The following is a 23,006-nucleotide window of genomic DNA, read 5'->3' on the forward strand; positions in this document are numbered from 1 at the left end:
TTGTGCCAAGAGCTGCTGGAAGGACCTATGGGTAAATAGACCTTTAGACAGTTTACTATATGTTCCCCTTATATATAAACATACATAGAGATCATATTCTCCTTTAGTGCCTCTTTTCCAGCTCCAATTTGGCCAGCCTTTCCTCATAAATGAGCCGTAATAAATTGCCTTTATTAGCTTAGTTGCTCTTCTTTGTACTTTCTCTAATTCAGTAATATCCCATTTGAGCCCTGGAGCCCAAAACTGCACGGTATATTATAGATGGGGCCTTACCAGTGTTTTGTAGAAGGGAAGAATGTCCATCTCCTCCTGTGAATCTATACCCCATCATGGGTTTGCCTAGAATAGTCCCATTAAGGGTATAAGCGGCTGTGTATTTTAACATGCCTGGTGCATGAGATTACATCTATCAACAATGAATCTCATCTGCATAGGCAGAGGGTAATTTCTTTGTTTGGGGAGGCTAATTAAAGGCATGTCCTCTACTATTAGTTTTATATTCTGAAGTACAGACTGAATTAGAGACTATAAAACCGGTTGGGGATAACAGTAGTTTTTTTTTTTTTAAAGAATGCCCCCACCAGCGCTAGGCTACCCACACCAGGAGGGAGCTCCAGGGGTGAGCAGCCATGTTGTGTCACTGGCATGCACATAATGAGCAGTTCGGGCAGCTTTTTATTATGGCAGATTAGTAGTCAGCACAACTGTAACTCTCTTCTTTGCCTGGGTGCACGTCCTCCAATGGCCACCTCCCACTGGCAATACTGGCGAAGAAATTAGTACAGCACCCACTGTTTAGAATAAAACGGCCTTTATTGGACCAAGGGCATTACAGCTGTAATGCCCTTGGTCCAATAAAGGCCGTTTTATTCTAAACAGTGGGTGCTGTACTAATTTCTTCTCCAGCTTTTTATTATGTACATGCGAGTAGGGTTGCCACCTTTTCCCGAAAAATATACCAGCCTTCCTATATATTTATCTTTTTTCCCTATTAATAACATTGGGATCATATCACTGACCTTCCTATATATTTATCTTTATTCCCTATTAATAACATTGGGATCACTGACCTTCCTATATATTTATCTTTATTCCCTATTAATAACATTGGGATCACTGACCTTCCTATATATTTATCTTTATTCCCTATTAATAACATTGGGATCACTGACTCTCCTATATATTTATCTTTATTCCCTATTAATAACATTGGGATCACTGACCTTCCTATATATTTATTTTTTTTCCCTATTAATAATATTGGGATCAGCCATCATTTTTACTGGCCATGCTGGTAAAATACCGGCCAGGTGGCAACCCGACATGTGAGTGACTGGACATGGCTGCTTGCACCTGCAGCTCCCTCCTGCTGCGCGTAGTCTAGCGCTGGCGGGGGCATTCTTTTAAAAAAAATTACTGTTATCCCAAACCGGAATGCGGGCTCTATTAGCCTGCACCTTTGGTTGGGGATAACATTTTTACCCAACAGGTGCCCTTTAAGCTGTGAGTCTAACTTTTCCCAAGGGACTTCCTTTTCTTAATTGTTACAATTACTTATTTGCTTATCTCAAAATTGTTATAAAATATCTTATCTGCACTTGGAGGCTGTTCTGGGCTCTCTGCCAAAAGACAATTAAGTTAGAAACTTTGTACCTTTTTCTGGCTGTTCAGTGCAGAGAAAGTCGGGACATCTCAGTACAAACGCGGGACTGCAGGTTGAGCTGTCAAAAGCGGGACTGTCTCGCTGAAAACGGGACAGTTGGAAGGTATGCATTATGGAGATTCGCAGTGAGTCTTTTTGTCAACCAGGGACACGTTTTCTACACTGTCAACTTGTTCTGGACGTTTGACATTGTTGGTTTTGGGAGGCTCCCCAGGCTTTTCTTATTTTCTACCCCTGGTCATCTGCCACTAAGCATGGGCGGATATTCACTAAGACTAGGGAGGGCTAAGCCCAAACCTGACTAATAATAAAAAATCAAGAGAAGGGGAAAAAATGAAAGAAAAAGGTTCACTTCCTGTTTTTTCCCCCCTCAAGATGTAGGTCCCGGTACAGCAGCAAGAGGATTGGCTAGTCTAGTGGAAGAAATGTGAAGCTTCCTGTAGCTCAGCCAATCACCTAGTGGCAGGACAGGAACTTGCAGTTTGAGGGGAAAGAGCTGAAGTTTAGTCAGTGTCTCTGCTGTAATGAACTGTTCCTGGGTTATATGTGTCAGAGCAGCACCCAGGTACCTTTTTATCTTTATTCCTTTACTTTAATTCCCTTCTGCCCCTTTCCCCACCAGCCTGGAAACAGTAAAACAAACAGTAGAGTCTGTATATCAAGTTAGGGGAACATGAAGTCAGAGCACAGAAATATGGAGGGCGCTGGGGGGAACCAAAATGCAAAGTTCCCAGTAAAGAACACAAAGGGACCTGTGAAGTGATAGAAGAGAAGATGGTTTGGGTAAATGAAAAGAAACAAGAGGAAAGGGGGTAAAACATAGAATGTACAGGTGATGGTGGAAAACAGTATAAAAACAGAGGGGCAAATTCACTAAGATTCGTAGTTGCGCCAGGCGTAACTTCGCCACACTTTGCCAGGCGTGGTTTTGCCAGCGCTTCGCAAATTCACTAAAATCCGAAGTTGCGCTCAGGGGTAGCGTAAGGTTGCGAAGTTGCACTAGCGTTGATTCGCTAAGTGAAGCGAAGTTACGCTAGCGAAGGTTAATTTGCATACGGCGCCAAATTCAAATTTCAATGGAGGAACACGTATCAGCACTACAAATGCCTAGAAAACCTTCAAAACATCAAATAAAAATGTTATTTTGCCCTACACATGTGCCCACTGGACAGGTAAGTTGCCATGAGTCAGGAAATGTAGGGGGGAAGGAGGGGAGCCCCAAAAAAATTTGCGATCTTTTTCAGCCTATCACCCATAATGTAGAAAACACGCCAGCGTTTTTTGGGACTTAGAAAAAATTTTGACTTTTTTTGAAGCAATCCCTATCTACTCTATTGCGCTTCGCCTGGTCTGAGGTGGCGAAGGAAGTCTAGCGTAAAAGGTAGCGTTCAGTACACTGCGCGCGTTAGTGAATTTGCGTAGTTACGTCGCTAGCGAAAATTCGCCAGGCGTAAGGGTGCGAAGTAACACTAGCGAAACTAACGCTAACGTTCGGCGCTTCGGCGCTTAGTGAATTTGCCCCAGAGAGAGACAAATGATAAATGAGGAATAGAGTAGTGGCACCTGCACATGAGAAACTAGTAAGAGGCAAAGGGATAAATAGGAGGCACATGGGGCAGCAGAAAAAACACAGGAATTGCACTTTCTTCTATGACATGCTCTGTGTTTATATAAGCAAAGAGGTAAAATCAAAGCATGCTGGCAAGGAGAGGGTTAAGTAGCCTTCCCAAACACAGAAATCACCCTCTGCCTATGCCACTTAGCCTCCAGACTGCCAGTTTGTCCAAATCCCCCTGCAGTTGTTCATGTGGCATAATTTTAAAAGCGTTGACCAAGTCTGAATAGATCCTATAAAAAAAACGATTAAATCTGTTTAACATGATCTGTCCCTCGTACAACCTTTCTGATTCCTGAAATGCCGTTTTCCAGAACATAATCTTTAATGTGATTCCTTAATAACATTTCAAATAACTTGCCCACCACACTTGTCAGACTTGCAGGCCTATAATTGCCAGTCTGAGCATGTAGGGGCCAGATGGTAATAGCTGCATATAAGGCTGTTATCAGAATTCACTGGGCCTCATACTAATGTGTTTCTCCAGTCTGCTACTGACCTTTGTTTCCCATCACTTCTCATAAACATTGTCTCATTCCCATCTGCAAAGTTTTTCTCCAGTTTCTGAGAAGCAGATTTGGCAACACGTATTGCCGTGTTCCTTTTACAATGGCAGCAGGTTTAGCTGCGCTACATGGTTGACAGTAGCCATACCTCCCAACTGTAACTTTTTCGGAGGGACAGTCCCTCTTTTGACAGCTCAACCCACCAGCGCCGATTCAGACCTAAGCGCCGCCTGAGGCGGCTCCTGCAATGCCGCCCCCCCTCGCTGACTTACTTGTCGGGAGGGGAGGCAGGAACACTAATGCGGAGAGCGCAATTGCGCTCTCTCGCATTAGTAAAGCCGAATTTCCGGTTTAAAAACCGGAAATTCGGCTCTTAAAGGTGCAGGAGCGGCTTTTTGCCGCCCCTGGAAACCGCTTCGGCGTTGCCGCCTGAGGCGAGCGTCTCAGCTCGCCTCATTGGCGGCGCGCCCCTGCAACCCACAGTCCCTCATTTGTACTGGAAAGTCCCTATTTTCTCTGCACTGAACCAGAAAAAGAAACAAAGTTTCTCACTTAATTGGCTTTTAGCAGAGCACAGAACAGCTAACAGGTGCAAATAAGATACTTTGTAACATTTTTGAGACATAAAAAAAACAGTTTAGATAAGGAGAAATATTTTCAAACTTTCATAACTTGCCAAATTTTGTAAAATGAACATGGTAATTAGGGGGTGTGGCTACACAAAGAGGCGTGGTTAAAATGGTGCTGTGCTATGTGCGAAAAAAAAATTTGTCCCTCTTTTTACTACCAAATTGTTGGGAGGTATGCAGTAGCCAGTGAGATGGGGCTGCATTAAGCGCATACAACAATAGCACACAGGTTGCCTACAGGCAGCAGGGAGTTGTCTTATTGCTCTCACTGGGGCTCCAAGTATAAATAGTTTATACTACTTCTTTACAGCTGGGACAGCTCAGAATCTGGGCCCTACTTTTAATGCAGCCTTGATTTTAATCTCTGCTTTCTGGGAGCCCTCTTTTTTAAAGTCAGCTGCTCGTGACATGTGTAATGATGAGTTTTATCTGAAGCCTAGTATCAGACTGAGCCTGTACGTTGCACTTTATTGACTTATCTAGAATTAGGAATGATCCTCAGTGAGAGGCAGCCAAGCCCACGGCAAGGACTTTCTCAATTTTAAGGGAGGATTACTGTAGAGTCAGATTGCCAAGACGAGCGACGAGGATATGAGCCTTGCATTGAGCGTCTCGGTTTGCCTCTAGTTTCTAGTTGGCTGCAGCCGAAATCTCTTATCCAGACAGTTTGATGTCTTGTTTCAGTGCAACCGATACTCCAAACATGAAAATAATGTTTGTGCAGAATTAAAGCTCTCAGTGAAGGCAACATAATACTTTATGGGAGTTAGGTGCTCCCTGCAGTCTGGCTTGCTTCATACCTAAAGGTTACTGACCACACAGCAACATTATTGCAGGGCCACCATACTATGGTGCTTAATGTCCCATGCAGTCAACAAAGTGCAAAAAATTCAGATTGTGGCTATTTTTGTGCACACTGGGGGCATTGCACATGAGCACTATAATGAGGTTGCATGCTGTATCTGTCACTGATCCACTGAGACCCCAGCAACTGCTGGCCCTGTATCTCCTGAATTAACAATGGCAACTTCATACCTGGTTTGGGGGGGGGGATGTCCAGGCCTTGGGCCCACCTGGATATTCCCTTTTATCCCAACTGGTAAAGCTGGCCATAGATTTTTAAAAGATCAGATCCTCATCGTGAGACCACGATCTTCTCGGAACGATCGTACGAATTTACCATCAACTAAAAAGACCAATTTGCCAGGAAAACAAAGGGGAGCAGCCTGCTTGGCCCTGCAAACATAGATACATTGCACTGGGACCGACAAAGATTTTTTGACCTGGCCGATCAATTTCCTGACAGATGTCCGAAAAATTGTAAGATGTGCGATCGTTCGAATCCCACTAACCGCACGATAATTTCGAAGGATTGGTCGGACTTCCCTAAAATCGGTCGTTCTGCAAGAATAATCGTCGCGTCTATGGGGAGCTTAAGTGTAACCTTGGAATGCCTGAAGCAATTTCCAGTTGATAATGATCAAGACCCACTTACTTCTAGTATTGGCATCCATATGTCCGATGTATACACCCTTCTGTTGCATAGTGACGTGTGAAATGTTGCCGCTTCATAAATATATGAGATTAATAATAATACAAATATTCAGGGCCTTCTTTGCTATTTGCAGTTCCCAGGGCAAAACAGACTTTGCATATTATTGATATGAAGTAGAACCTAAGGCCGTTCAGTTGTTGTTGTTGTTGTACAAATCTCAGAATCCTCCCATCCTGATAGCCAAAGAGCTGCTGCTTGGGAAACAATCATACAAAGTGTTCCTGTCATTACCCTGCCCTATGGTCTCCATTTCACCCTACTATACTTGCTATACCCAGCTCTTTCCCTCAAATGAAGCTAGTTGTTATAAAGGTTGGTCTAATTAGCATTAATATTATGTATTATATTTGTAGTTAGCTGCCCAACCCTGCACACAGCTCCACCACTGCACATGAGGCACATTCTCCACCACTGCACATGAGGCACATTCTCCACCACTGCACATGAGGCACATTCTCCACCACTAAACATGAGGCACATTCTCCACCACTGCACATGAGGCACATTCTCCACCACTAAACATGAGGCGCATTCTCCACCACTGCACATGAGGCACATTCTCCACCACTAAACATGAGGCACATTCTCCACCACTGCACATGAGGCACATTCTCCACCACTAAACATGAGGCACATTCTCCACCACTAAACATGAGGCACATTCTCCACCACTGCACACAGGGCGCATTCTCCACTACTGCACATGAGGCGCATTCTCCACCACTGCACACAGGGCGCATTCTCCACCACTAAACATGAGGCACATTCTCCACCACTGCACACAGGGCGCATTCTCCACTACTACACATGAGGCGCATTCTCCACCACTGCACATGAGGCGCATTCTCCACCACTAAACATGAGGCTCATTCTCCACCACTGCACATGAGGCGCATTCTCCACCACTGCACATGAGGCGCATTCTCCACCACTAAACATGAGGCTCATTCTCCACCACTGCACATGAGGCGCATTCTCCACCACTGCACACGGGGCGCATTCTCCGCTACTGCACATTGTATATATTATGTATTATATTTGTAGTTAGCTGGACAACCCTCAGTTAAATATAAATCAAGTGATTATTTAGATGTGTGGAAAGAGCGGCAGTGTATAAGGTTCATGGCACACGGGGTGCATTTTCCACCACTGCACATGAGGCGCATTTTCCACCACTCCATTATAGACAACAACAGGCAGGATGAACTTTCCCCAGTGGCTACAAATGCTGTTTGTTGTAGAATACAATCCATGTTTCTGCACCCTAAGACTTCTCAGCTTGCTAATGTTTCTTATGACAGGCTAAAGGGATTCGGGCATGTGGGAGTAACTGAAGGAGCAGGTGCATTTATTCCAAGAGTATGACATTCATGCTTTGACTGGACATACAGGTAAAGGAGATCTTTATATTACTTGGAGTTAGGACCTATACTCATAGTTGTTGAATATTACTGGAAGGAACAAGTCAAAAACAGCCGATAGACCTCAGACTGGAAAGCCATAGACAGGCATGCTTTTTTCATTGGAAGCATGTGACCATAGCATTACAACCTTGGGATCTTGTTAGGAGCATTAGCCAAGTGGGTGGATATTAGGGATGCACCCAATCCACTATTTTGGATTCGGCCAAACTCCCGAATCCTTTGCGAAAGATTCGGCCAAAAACAGAACCGAATCCTAATTTGCATATGCAAATTAGTGGTGGGAAGGGGAAAACATTTTTACTTCCTTGTTTTGTGACAAAACGTCACGTGATTTCCCTTTCTGACCTTAATTTGCATATGCAGATTAGGATTCGGTTCGGCCAGGCAGAAGGATTTGGCCGAATCCGAATCTTGCTGAAAAAGGCCAAATCCTGGCCGAATCCCGAACCAAATCCTAGATTCGGTGCATCCCTAGTGGACATGTACAGTATGTGACAGATATAAGTTCCTCTGGGGTGGGGTTTGATTTAATTAATGGAGCATTTTCTATAAATCTCTGATTAATACATCAGTGTCATATGCCATAAAGAATAATATGCAATTATCCTGATGTACAGCAATATGAGCGTTACCTGTAAACAATTTCCAAACCCAGATGCCAAATATTCTTGAATCATTTCTGAAGTTCTCCATATTGAACCCTGCCGACTGTACGACTGATCCAATAAACGCTCTTTGGTTGTGAGTCGTATCAGAACGCCGTTACTCGTATCTCAGCTTTATAATGTGTTTCTAATCAAAAGCTCCCAGGAACCCATATCCATGTCTCCCTTAATCCTCCACTCTACGTAGGAAAGGACTTAACATTCATCCCTTCTGTAAATACCTTTCTACTTAGATCTTCCTGGGCTTTGTGTCTCCCTGTGGGTCAGCTCCGTATCAGGCCCTTCCTCTGTTCCACTGGATATGTTTATTCTATAAATGTCTGTGTATGTTCTCAGCACTGTCTAAGTATAAAATAATAATCTGGAGCTTTAGAGCCATGTTCCAATTAGATAATGACTGACAATTATTTTCCATCAAGGAGGGTTAAGTAATGTGTGGCGGCTCGGAATAATAACCACATGTACCCGGCCAGACCGATATAAAAGGCCTAGGTATTTAATGACAAATCAAACACAAGGATACCATTAGGGGTCATGGACCTGAAGGAGGTCGGCCCCTCATTTAGCCACTCAGTATTTATACTGTGTTTATTTCATATATGCCCGTGCTTTTGCCTAATTCACCTTTACTTGCACGTTTACTGGGAACAACTTACTTTATGGGGCTCCAATAGAGGTGACTGCCCAGCACATAGTTGAGCTCAGTGGTGTAATGAGACAGGGCCAGTATTGCTGAGAGTTGGAATTTAACAACAACCAAAGGCCATGACTCTAACAGCCCCTTATGATAAATTTTGAGCCCCACAAAAGCCCTTCAAAACCCAGCCCATGCCCCTGACCCTAGCACTGAACTGTACCCAATTCTACATCCATGACTATTTATACATTTTTCTTTCAATGAGAAAGCATCACACTGGCCCCCAGCAGCAGCCGCTGGGTCTGCTAACCCCTATAGTTACACAGAGGTGGGGCAGTTCATGTTTTCCTTGCTCAATGCAAGAGATTGGCTTTATCAGTGGAACCCATTACTGAGAGCAGAGCAGTTTTTTTCCATGATTTCTCAGCTTCACCCTTGGGGCCACATTGCCTAGAAGTAATAAATGAGAGATTCAAGAGGAAGATTTAGTAGGAGTCAACTGACACTCTGTGTATATGAGACAGTCACCCCTTGAGTCACCGGCACATGTGGAGGAATCGGGATCTCTGCAGCGTGAAAGTCCTGTAGCTCAGCATGAGCTCTGTTTCTATATATCTGTAACCTTGTTATGAGCTTAGGGGGTGCAGCCTGAAGGCCAGTTAGGGGGAGATTTGGGGTGAGCGTTTATTTGTACCCTGGGTACCCCTGGAACTATAGCAGGGTGACACCCCAATGTTTCCATATATCTGTAACCTTGTTATGAGCTAAGGGGGCCCAGTCTGAAGGTCAGTTAGGGGGAGATTTGGGGTGAGTGCTTATTTGTACCCTGGGTACCCCTGGAACTATAGCAGGGTGACTGTTACCCCAATGTTTCTATATATCTGTAACCTTGGTATGAGCTAAGGGGGCCCAGTCTGAAGGTCAGTTAGGGGGAGATTTGGGGTGAGTGCTTATTTGTACCCTGGGTACCCCTGGAACTATAGCAGGATGACTGTTACCCCAATGTTTCTATATATCTGTAACCTTGTTATGAGCTAAGGGGGCCCAGTCTGAAGGTTAGTTAGGGGGAGATTTGGGGTGAGTGCTTATTTGTGCCCTGGGTACCCCTGGAACTATAGCAGGGTGACTGTTACCCCAATGTTTCTATATATCTGTAACCTTGTTATGAGCTAAGGGGGCCCAGTCTGAAGGCCAGTTAGGGGGAGATTTGGGGTGAGTGCTTATTTGTACCCTGGGTACCCCTGGAACTATAGCAGGGTGACACCCCAATGTTTCTATATATCTGTAACCTTGTTATGAGCTAAGGGGGCCCAGTCTGAAGGCCAGTTAGGGGGAGATTTGGGGTGAGTGTTTATTTGTACCCTGGGTACCCCTGGAACTATAGCAGGGTGACACCCCAATGTTTCTATATATCTGTAACCTTGTTATGAGCTAAGGCGGTTGATGTCATTACTGTAATACTGTTACTGAGAAAACCATTGCAATGCCAGAAAAATAAAGGGATTTAATTAATAATTTTAGTATTTACATTTTCATGGAGAGTTTGACAGTCTATAAATAATATAAATAAACCATTTGCACCTACACAACAGGCGTTACAAAGTGCCCAGGGGGAATGGCTGCTCGTAGGGTTGATACTCAGGGCAGGACCGTTGCTGAGAGAAAGGGAGACATTTCCATTTATTCTGCAGAACACACGAGTGCATTGTTAGTGCAGGGGGAGCCACATCAGCCCAGGGGGGGGGGGGGGGGTCGTGAGCCAGAGGAAAAGTTTAAAGCCAAGAATTTAACTGGGAGGTCACCTTTGGGGTCTTGCCTTTCTACTCGTCAAGGCTGCCATGAATAATGTAGAACAATGTAAGTTGCACGGTAATGGCAGATGGTGAGGACAAGTCTAATGTGTGAGTTCCATGAACTGTACCAATCGCCACCTCTATAAAGAGGACTATTCAGGTCTCTCCATAATGAGAGAATATTTCATTTCCAAGCTGTGATGCCCCACGATACACAGGGAACATGAAAGGATTATGCATTTGTATATTTCCCTTACAGCACCCCAAACTGACTGTACCCCATATACCCTAAATTCAAACTCTGTATATAGATCCTTATTTAGTCTGTATCCTGTAACAGAGTGCATGGGCCCAACTCTACAGACAGTTCGATTCCTGGAAAATGCAGGGGGTGTTTTATATATATATATATATATATATATATATATATATATATATATATATATATGTAATAATATAATTTAACATTAATTAAATACAATGCAAACATGATCCATTGTTATCTGTTGTAAATTCCTGTTAATTATATCATCCATCAGTCAATAATGCTTGTAGAATGTACAGAATTCTGAGTCCCTAATACTAGAATAGAGCCCCTAGTGCACAGTAATAACCCACCTGCAGGCTGCGTGTTTCTTTGGGTTCAAAATAATGCGAGTGTTTATGGCAACCCCACTGATGATGTAATGTTGTATTTGGGGGTGCCTTGTGTTCCATGTGACCCCTGGTCTAGAGTCCTGCGCAGAACCAATTTCTAAGACCAGTACCCGAAACGAAACCCGCAGCCCGTGACCCCAACCCACATATTTACCCACTTTGATCCGCGACCCGAACCCGCAACTGCCTTATCTGCACCTAGACCCGCAACTGCCTTATCTGCAACCCGCTGATCACAGGAAGTGATGGTGCCACAAACCAGAAGTGACATCATCAAGAGTGGGCGGGAATCGAAACAAGTTTTGTAAAACTTTAAAAGGAGAAAAATATAGACAATATTACACAAGATAAAAAATTTAGATGAGACCCGCAACCCACAGACATCTATACCCGCACCTGAAAATGCTCCCCTTATTCCACAGGGTGCCCGCTTTTTTTGCGGGTACCCGACCCGCTACAGGACTCTACCCTGTCCCACAGAATATATAATGAGGGAAGTGGTTTGGATTTTTCTGATGGACCTCACTGAAGAGGTGCTGATGTCCTAGGCGAGGAAAGTCTAAGCTCAGTTGGTAGGAGGCCCAACAACTAGGGATGAGCCAGGTCAAAGCTTGAGTCACACAGTGGGGGTCATTTATCAACACTGGGCAAATTTGCCCATGGGCAGTAACCCATGGCAACCAATCAAATTGCTGCAATCAGTGTTCTACTTGCAGCTGGCTTCAAAAAGCTAATCACTGATTGGTTGCCATAGGTAACTGCCCATGGGCAAATTTGCCCATTTTTGATAAATGAGCCCCAGTGAGTTTCCATAGGAGCCAAAGTAGGGCCAAGTAGGCAAGCTCCTTAAAGGATATGCAGTGAGGCCTGTCCTGTTGGCTTGACCCCAGCTGATAAGATCTGCAGTAGAGCTAATATCCCTGATCCTTCCAGAAGATCCCCAGGGAGTAAGGCTGTGCTGCTTCTAACCTTTGTTTTTTATTCACTGGAATTGTTTTAAGTTCAGTTGCATTTATTTGTGTTTAATGCGATACTAATATAAATGAACAATTTCTCCATTATCCCACTAGGTGGCGCACGCAGTCAAAATTAACAGCAGAGAAAAACTTCTTCTAGAATCCTTGCAGAACAGCATTGCTGCAAAGGCTCCAGACATCGCCGAAAGCAGCGTTATCATCACTCTCTGAGGCCTGAATACCATCAGGGGAAGCACAGAAGAGAGAACTAGCTGCTGAGTTTACTGGCACCCCAGGAAGAAATACATTTTTGAAATGTTGGTTCTGACTGTTGAAGCAATGTAGCAGAAAAGAGTGCAAGGCTGACGTGCTACTGCATTGTGCATCTACAAATACACAGACACGGCACATGCTACTGGGTCTAGACACAATATCCCAGACTGAATCCAAATGACAGTATGAGAGGACCTGTAGGAGGCAGCAGAGTATCACATTCTCAGGCAGACAAGGGGAGACACAGGCAAGTCTATGAGGCTCAGAGAAACACACAAACCTATAAGGGGAGACACAGCAATAAAGATAAACACAGACTGTCGGGAGAGTGGGGGGGGTGCAAGCACAGGTTGAAGGGGGGCAAGTACAAACTGCTGGGGAACAGATACTGGCAGCTGATTAAGATTACGGGAACAGATTGGAACAAAGGTAGGGGGGTCACAGACAGATATTAGTGCAAAGATTATTATGACAGACACAGGGATGGAAGTACAGAGCCAGGAATGATTCTCACACTCATTAGATGATACTCAATTTAAGGGTCACCCCTCAGTTGTCTGAATTGGAATTGGGAGCAGTTCTGATTGGGAACGAGACAGTCTGGGATATTGGATCCAACGCAGACAGGAGCCCATTGCATCAACGCACCCTCTTCTGTCACATGGAGGATCCGAACTCCGGCCATGCGGATCTACTCCTGATTGGGAAGCACCGCTGCCTTGTAGTAGCAGCACCTCTGCCTTGTAGTAGCAGCACCTCTGCCTTGTAGTAGCAGCACCTCTGCCTTGTAGTAGCAGCACCTCTGCCTTGTAGTAGCAGCACCTCTGCCTTGTAGTAGCAGCACCTCTGCCTTGTAGGAGCAGCACCTCTGCCTTGTAGGAGCAGCACATCTGCCTTGTAGGAGCAGCACCTGGTTGCACCTGCAGGTGAGTGGCAGTTGGGGGGGGGAGTTGAACCATTTGTGCTTTTGTCTGTGTCTAACCTGTCACATGCTTCTGACCCTCGTACCTACCCCTCCTCTGCCCCCCTGTCAGTCAGTGCACGTGGCCAGAGTGTAAGCTCTTTGGTACAGAGAACACATGCCTGTGATTCTGCTCTGCTGTGTATAATAATCCCCTGTCATTGTTCTCTGTCACACTGAGTGCTGCAGCACGGGACCCGCTTCTGTTGTTTAAAGGATAAGTTACTATTTCTCTGTTTTTATTTCATTGAATTTTGCAACTTTGAAATGTTCCTGTGTTAAAGGTACAGTGTGTAGCGTTTAACCCTTGCAGGTACCGGCCAACATTGATGGGATAATGTCATAAAAGTTGCAAAGATTGTAAGTGGTCTAGTATCTCACAGCAACCAATCAGCAGGTAATATTTACTGGTATGCTCTCTGAAAACATGCATCTGATTGGTTGCTATGGATTACTAGATCTGGGGAAAACATTGCCACCATCTTTCTTTGACTAAGATTACTGTGTATGTTGCCCAACTACTACGAATCTTACCTTCCAATCCTGTTACAGCTGCCATTACATTGTACTTGGTTGCCAGGTTTTTATATATTTTTTATAAAGTGAAAAAAAGACAATTCAGAGTTACTTGGATCAACTTACCCTTTAACCTCATATTTATATCAGTTTTCTATCTTACTCTCTATATTGGTGGCCCTTAAAGGAACAGTAACACCAAAAAATTAACTTTTTTTAAAGGAATGGCAATAAAATGTAGTGTTGCCCTGCACTGGTAAAACTGGTGTGTTTGCTTCAGAAACTCTATTATAGTTTATATAAACAAGCTGCTGTGTAGCCATGGGGGCAGCCATTCAAGCACAGGATACACCGTAGATAACAGATAAGTACTACTATAGTTTATATAAACAAGCTGCTGTGTAGCCATGGGGCAGCCATTCAAGCACAGGATACACAGTAGATAACAGATAAGTACTACTATAGTTTATATAAACAAGCTGCTGTGTAGCCATGGGGGCAGCCATTCAAGCACAGGATACACAGTAGATAACAGATAAGTACTACTATAGTTTATATAAACAAGCTGCTGTGTAGCCATGGGTGCAGCCATTCAAGCACAGGATACACAGTAGATAACAGATAAGTACTACTATAGTTTATATAAACAAGCTGCTGTGTAGCCATGGGGGCAGCCATTCAAGCACAGGATACACAGCAGATAACAGATACATTCTGAAGAAACCCATTGTATTCCACAGAGATTATCTGTTGTGTGTGTGTGTATCCTGTGCCTTTTCTCCTTTTTCAGCTCAGAATGGCTTCCCCCATGGCTACACAACAGCTTGCTTATATAAACTATAGTAGTACTTATCTGTTATCTACTGTGTATCCTCTGCTTGAATGGCTGCCCCCATGGCTACACAGCAGCTTGTTTATATAAACTATAGTAGTACTTATCTGTTATCTACTGTGTATCCTGTGCTTGAATGGCTGCCCCCATGGCTACACAGCAGCTTGTTTATATAAACTATAGTAGTACTTATCTGTTATCTACTGTGTATCCTGTGCTTGAATGGCTGCCCCCATGGCTACACAGCAGCTTGTTTATATAAACTATAGTAGTACTTATCTGTTATCTACTGTGTATCCTGTGCTTGAATGACTGCCCCCATGGCTACACAGCGTCTTGTTTATATAAACTATAGTAGTACTTATCTGTTATCTACTGTGTATCCTGTGCTTGAATGGCTGCCCCCATGGCTACACAGCAGCTTGTTTATATAAACTATAGTAGTACTTATCTGTTATCTACTGTGTATCCTGTGCTTGAATGACTGCCCCCATGGCTACACAGCGTCTTGTTTATATAGACTATAGTTGTGTTTCTGGATCAAATACACAGTTTTACCAGTGCAGGGCAACAGTACCAAGGATACAGAGAGCAGGGATACACACAGAAGTTGAATATTGATGCTGATTTCTATTAGGTGAACTTCCCCTTTATCCTGTGCAACACACTGATTGGTGGGAATGAGCTCCTGGTTGTTTTGCAGTGGGACCCTCATATCTGTGTTGCTGATATATTATTATGTTGGCTTTGTGATACCCATGACCTAGAGATGACATTGGACGGGTTATTATTGATGTCCATTAATTAAAACCTCTGAGTGTTTCTCTAAGTTGACAGGGAGAATGGGTGCTGAGTGCAGGCACCCCAGGCTCTGGGTGTTAAACAAAGCAGGCGCAAAAGGTACAAACATGTATCAAAGCAAATTAAGCTGGGGTGGGGGGTACTGCATGGCCTTGAGCATTTCCCAGTGGTCTCCAGCCCAGAGGAAAGTATATTTGCACAATATTAATACACAAATAGTGAAAGAATGAGTGTGAGATCAACAGGGATGATTCTGAGATGAGGGAATCTGCCCTGGAAATACCAGTTATTTCTATCCTGTTCTTAAAGGATAAGTAAACTGTTAAAATAAGTGAATGTGAATTGATTAGGGGTCTACTCTAAGCACTTCTGCAATGTTCATTCATTATTTATTTTCTTTTAATTGCAAGATATTAAGGGATACATGTACTGTTAATATGAATGAATTTTGTTACAACAGCGCCACCTGCTGGTCATTTTCCCACCAGTCTGACCAGCAAGTAGTCAAGGAAGTTGTCAGGAGAAAGAAAGAGGCTGATGTTCTTCTGCTTAGGAAAGATGTGAGAAAAGTTATCTGAGGTTTCTCATTTTATTCCCAAACATAAGAACATCAGCCTCTTTCTTTCTCCTGACAACTTCCTTGACTACTTGCTGGTCAGACTGGTGGGAAACTGACCAGCAGGTGGCGCTGTTGTAACAAAATTCATTCATATTAACAGTACATGTATCCCTTAATAGAATAAAAAGAAAATAAATTAATTAAAAAACAACCCCTTTAACCGCTGCTTGTTACTTTTTAAACAGTGTTGCAAAAGTCTTAGTTCCCCAACAGCAAAGACAGGTCTGTTAATCAGTTGCCTTGTCCTACATTGTATCACCAGTCTGAACCAGCAGTGCAGACACTGCTTGCAATACCAATACATATACAAATAGCTTTAAAACCATAGAAAATGTGTCATGAATGTATATTGTAAAGTTGCCTAGAATTATGTTTTATTATGTGGGAGCAGTAGGATTTTCCTATTGAATATCGTCGTCCCATCCCAAAAATTATTTCTAAAGGGTGAATGGAGCAGGAATCAGCATGTAGTTAGCGTGTGCCTATAATAAGTCATGTGAGTGATGAGCAGTGAGAGGTTTAGTGTACAGTAATGTGCCTGGAGGAGCTGAGCCCATGGGGGGAGCAGATTTACTGTACGACAGGCCGGGGTGCCACTAACAATGGGCTTGTTCTCAGTCCCGAGTCTGAGTGTGAGCTCTGGGGCTGCTCATTAGCTGCTGGGATGTTTGCCTGCAAATCTCTGTATGACTGAGTGGCAGCAAGAAACAATGGCAGCTGATGCAAGAGTGAAACTGCAAGTCAGAAAGAGCTCATGTTAGAGGTTCATCTAATTAAAGGTGTAATGTTGCACCAGCAGATGGGCCCCAGGTACAGGAGCCAGGGCCTGCAGTGACAGTTATAGGCTGGTGCGAGAGCGCAGGGGAATTAGCAGTCACGCATGTACAACACGTCTCTCTCTTTCTGGAAGTATAAATACAGAGGCAGCACGAGGAGAGAGGGGGTTGGACCTTAGGAAACCTCAGGGATTATTCACATATTTTGTCTGTGTGACAGATTTTACCTTTAAGATGCACGTGTTCTTCCATGTGGTACCTCCCATCAGCCAATACAAACAGGACTCGGGTTATGGCACAGCACCCACACTGCCCCAGGGCACCCACCTTTTCCTTCTTAACCCTTGGTCCCCAAATGTTTTCTGACTATAACTCCCAAAGTGTTTAACCCTTGATTATATGGGGCAGAACAGCATTTAACTGGGTACATGGGTCCCACCATGCCTTAATGCACCCACAAAATGCCCTTTCCCAAACTGTGCCTGTGCCCAGTGCTAATCCGGCCATCACTGGTGCCAAATGGCAAGGTGGGGGTGCAGGCATTTAAATGAATGTGGCTGCTCCGTTCATCCAGGAAAATTTGGCCAAATGGGGCCGCAAGGGTCAGGCATTTAGGAATGCTGGGAGTCCAGTAACATCTGGAGCAGTGGCAGAGCTACCAAGGGTGTTGCGAGTGTGTCATAAGAATGCTGGGGCCACTGTGTCATGAAATGCTGAGGCCACTGTGTCATAAAATGCTGGGGCCACTGTGTCATGAAATGCTGAGGCCACTGTGTCATGAAATGCTGAGGCCACTGTGTCATGAAATGCTGAGGCCACTGTGTCAAGAAATGCTGGGGCCACTGTGTCAAGAAATGCTGGGGCCACTGTGTCATGAAATGCTGAGGCCACTGTGTCATGAAATGCTGAGGCCACTGTGTCATGAAATGCTGAGGCCACTGTGTCAAGAAATGCTGGGGCCACTGTGTCATGAAATGCTGGGGCCACTGTGTCATGAAATGCTGGGGCCACTGTGTCATGAAATGCTGAGGCCACTGTGTCATGAAATGCTGGGGCCACTGTGTCATGAAATGCTGGGGCCACTGTGTCATGAAATGCTGAGGCCACTGTGTCAAGAAATGCTGGGGCCACTGTGTCATGAAATGCTGGGGCCACTGTGTCATGAAATTCTGGGGCCACTGTGTCATGAAACCATGAAATGCTGGGGCCACTGTGTCATGAAATGCTGGGGCCACTGTGTCAAGAAACCATGAAATGCTGGGGGCCCTAAGGGAATCACCTATGGCAGCTTCACATAATCTGTATAAAGCCAAGGGATCCCCTATTGGCAAATAAATGCCATTCCAAGGAAAGGGGTTAATGCTCCTGTGCTATTTCCCTGCATGGCCGGTACAGTATCACTTTCACATTCAGTTATCAGAGTCCGGGATATGTTGTTTATCCAAGAAAATGTTTATACATTTCCTGAAGGCGGCGAAGGAATCTACCGTCCCACTCTCACAAGCACTTCATAGTCTCACTGTATATTGTGTTCTATGTATATTTATATATATATATATATAAATATATATATATACTGTATATATAATACATCATACACAATGCATACAGGCCATTTATTGTGCTTACTCATATGATCACATTCACATATTCTCTGGGAAGGGGAAGTTCTTATTCCCAAGGGGCACTATGGGCACCTCCATGACCCCATCCTACTGGTGTATCATCTATCTATCTATCTAACTATCTATCTATCTATCTATCTATCTATCTATTTATCGATCTATCCATTTCTCTATCTATCTATCTATCTATCTATCTATCTATCTTTTATCTCTCTCTCTCTCTATATATATATATATATATAGAGAGAGAGAGAGAGAGATCCTGCCCTTTTGTGGCACCCTAACAACAATCAGTTTAATCTGTAATCCTAAAATATCAAAGATTGATAGAAAAGGGCAGAACAGAAAGCTGCTGCTTTCCTAGTGCTGCTATAGATGACACTGGGTATGGCTGGCAGTGCCCCATCATGGCATGAAGAGAATGTGGTGCCCAGTGTGCCCGCTCTGCTTTCCCAACTCTCTCTCTCTCAATATCAACGCTGCTTTTCCCATCTGGCTCCCGTCAGCTGATCACGTGTTCCTCTGGTATTTTCAGTGTATTGCCCAGCTATGTGTATATGTGTGTGTGCCAAGTACAGAAGCCTTTTCACATTCAGGCAGGCTCTCCTGCAGTTACTTCCTAAATGTACTGCATCCAACTGGCAGTGCTCTGTATGATCAGTGTATAAAAGTTCAGGGATAAAGAAGAAGCAGTTCTCTAGTGTTTATTATCTAGGCACAGAGTCAGAGCATTAAAGTCAGGTTGGGCAACTCACTAGCTCTTAACATTGTATAGCAGCCCCACACTTCTCACCCAGGCAAATTGTTATGTTTTGGGTAGCCGAGGATGAGTAGAGTATAATAGTGCTTTATTAGCAGAGTCATGCAGCCATTACACAATGGTAAGCTTTCACTTTCAAGCTGTACAGAAAATCCTGTGTAGGCACAGTACAAATCCTGTGCACAGTGACACCCGCAGGCCATTTGTATAAACACCACCTATTCCCCCTATAGTAGGAAAGCATTTGGGCAAATGTAATAAACAACAACAATGCATCTTAAAGCAATAATATACATTATTCACATCACATAGTCCTGGGTCCTGTCAGGGAGCCGGGAGCTCCCTCCAGGGAGGTAGTCTGGATCAAGGAGGAAGCCCTCCCTAGTGGGAGCAAGGTTGCGGTATCCGAAGGGTTAAGCAGAATCAGTAGTAGTGGTCACAGGCAGGAGTTTACTAGGGCAGGCAGATCAGATGCAAAAGTCCAGAGTCCAGGCAAAGTTCAATAACACAGGCAGGTAACAGGAATCACAGGCAGGGAGCAGGAATCAAGGCTGGGAGAATGCAGGACAGGAACCCAGGATCAAAAGTGGTTTGAATCCTATTCTTGTTCAGCATGGGCGCCGCCATCTTGGATCTTCACTGTGACCGCCGGGAATGTAAACAGCGCCGTCGGGTTCTTCTGGCAGTCCTGACAGGTTCATGCAGGTAGTTTTCTGATTCTCTCAGTACGCCTTATAGGTTCACTTTCTTCAAGCCTATTGCAGTTGATATCAGGAGTAGGAAAATGGTCCTTCACTGGCGTCTCACTTCAAGTGGTGTAGTAAATTTAGATTGTCCTTGTTTCAGTATTCCTGGTTTCTTAATTCTGACTAAAGATCCAGGCAGAAAGTGAACTTCTCTGGCACCATGTTTTCTGTCAGTATAAGCTTTGCATTTGGCTTGGTGACGTTTCACAATGTCAGCAGTTGACGATTTTGTAGGTACAGTGTTTTGTGAAAGTTTGATGTCTGCAACATGTAACTTAGTGCGCATCTGTCTGCCATGTAATAATTCAGATGGAGATGATGGGGTTGTTGCATGGCATGTTGCTCTGTAGTTATGTAGTTTACCTGTTATCTACTTTGTATTCTGTGCTTGAATGGCTGCCCCCATGGCTACACAGCAGCTTGTTTATATAAACTATAGTAGTACTTATCTGTTATCTACTGTGTATCCTGTGCTTGAATGGCTGCCCCCATGGCTACACAGCAGCTTGTTTATATAAACTATAGTTGTACTTATCTGTTATCTAGTGTGTATCCTGTGCTTGAATGGCTGCCCCATGGCTACACAACAGCTTGTTTATATAAACTATAGTAGTACTTATCTGTTATCTACTGTGTATCCTGTGCTTGAATGGCTGCCCCATGGCTACACAGCAGCTTGTTTATATAAACTATAGTAGTACTTATCTGTTATCTACTGTGTATCCTGTGCTTGAATGGCTGCCCCCATGGCTACACAGCAGCTTGTTTATATAAACTATAGTAGTACTAATCTGTTATCTACTGTGTATCCTGTGCTTGAATGGCTTCCCCCATGGCTACACAGCAGCTTGTTTATATAAACTATAGTAGTACTTATCTGTTATCTACTGTGTATCCTGTGCTTGAATGGCTGCCCCATGGCTACACAGCAGCTTGTTTATATAAACTATAGTAGTACTTATCTGTTATCTACTGTGTATCCTGTGCTTGAATGGCTGCCCCATGGCTACACAACAGCTTGTTTATATAAACTATAGTAGTATTTCTGAAGCAAACACACCAGTTTTACTAGTGCAGGGCAACACTGCATTATATTTTTATTACTTTAAAAAAAAAAATCAATTTTGATGTTACTGGTCCTTTAAGGTAGGAAGATCGAAATTATGAAAAAATTACTGGAAAACCCCAGGTCCTTAACATTCTGGATAACAGGTCCCATAACTGCATTTTCATTTTGAAACGCTAATTGCAGACTTTTGGCTCAACTGAGAATCATAAATGAATGCTTGGCACGGACAGTTACAGTCACTTTCAGAAATTGCAAAAGTGCTCAGAGGACCAATGTAAGTTTTACTACTAATCACTAGCCAAGGTCACAATGCTCAGGGGTGGTCAAGATGGCCTGTTGTGAGACTGGCAGGAGTCTTGTCATTCGCTTTGCTTGGGCACAAAGCTTGCACTTCTATTAGCAGAACCTCGGCTGCAATCAATGGCTCTGAGACTGGGCTGTCCAAATATAATCTCTTCTCTCGGTGCCGGATGGAATAACTCATAGAAATTCTAATCTCTTGGTCTCAGGGATCAGAAAAACAGGACGGCTCAAGTCTCAAGCGGATGTGATTAATGTATAAAAGAAAGGGATAAAGTGGTTGAATGGACGTATGCTGAGCATTATGAGTGTCTGTAGGTAGGAGATGCTCGGCACACAGTGAATGTCACATTGTACAGACAGAGTCTGATTCTTTTCCTTGTAAAGAGACATTGTGATGCCCGAGCGGCAGATTTCATTGTCACTGAATGCGAGTACAAGATGAATACGTAGCAAACATGGAATGTTTTTACATGAAAATATGTGCCATTATGAACAGGCAGAAGTGGGGAAGGCTGAATCACGTGTATAGTGGCTCTTCTTCTTGTAACACTGGGAGTGCAGCTACTTATATACTACACTGAGACCCTTCCTGCCCCAAAGAGCTTGCATTCCAATAATGCAGCCACACAGAATATAAAATCTGCTATAACAGCCCTTGGGCAAGGGTGGATCAGTCTGTTAGGTAGGAAGGGGTTTAGATTTCACTGGCTGCTCTACTTATGAGGGTTGAGTCATCTAATCTTTAAAGCAGCTTCATAAATGGAGAGAATAATGGCAATGCCGTATATACAGTCAGCCGAAAACCCCTGGAGGATAATGTTTCCCTTGGTTTGCATTATGTCTCCCCAATGCTCACCTTGAAAGGAAGTATTAATAAACTATTTCTTTGTCTCTCTCAACAGTCAGATCAACCCCCAGACATACCCATGGTGCGCGGGAGCCTTTATTTCATCCACATGACTAATTCCATGGGACAAGCGTGGCCTGGATAAAAGTAATCTACTGACAACAGCATGACTAATAGCTTCAATGTAGATGTCTGTGATTCGTTCCCCTCTTCTGCCCCACCCAAAACCGCAAACAAATCGGATGTCTTCGCCATAGGCGAGTTTTGTAAAGGTTCGTTGCGTTTTTCTTTTGAGGAACAAGGTATCCTCAAGTCATTGAGACCCTGCCTTGTGTTGGTAGAGTAGGATGTAATCCCTCTAGCCGGATGAAATCAGATCTGTCTTTAGGTGGTGCAAATAAGAGCAAACGTCCTGAAGGGAGTAGCAGATATAAGTAAGAAGAATGTGGATTGTGGATACAAGAGAGCAAGAAGGCAACAGTAACCCATTATTCTATATCTGTGTGCCCCAACTGAAGCTCTTTGAAATACAACAGTAAAATAGTTCTTCAAGTCCACTAGGGTCTCCGTAGTAGTAGGATTGTAGGAAGCTAATGCAGGTCTCTACACAAAAAGACTTACTACCATATCATAGTAGTGCTGATCTCAACATTACTTTCCATCAGTGTGGCTTGGTTGGCTTTTTACTGCTACTGTAAAGTCGGCTACGATGAGTGTATGAAGCACAGGGTAGTGCCACTGCATTGCCAGATTCTCTATGGGAGCACCTAGGGCTCCA

General features: G+C 43.9%; 1 long non-coding RNA gene across 1 annotated transcript; it reads left to right on the forward strand.

Annotated features, from left to right (window-relative positions):
- Positions 1 to 2,087: 2,087 nt before the first annotated feature.
- On the forward strand, positions 2,088 to 23,006 carry LOC108718302. The gene is made up of 4 exons (XR_005961669.1): positions 2,088 to 2,228; positions 7,270 to 7,359; positions 12,215 to 13,299; positions 22,284 to 23,006. It is a non-coding gene; the product is annotated as an uncharacterized LOC108718302 (long non-coding RNA).

Source organism: Xenopus laevis, chromosome 5S, assembly GCF_017654675.1.
Source record: "Xenopus laevis strain J_2021 chromosome 5S, Xenopus_laevis_v10.1, whole genome shotgun sequence".
Lineage (NCBI taxonomy): Eukaryota > Metazoa > Chordata > Amphibia > Anura > Pipidae > Xenopus > Xenopus laevis.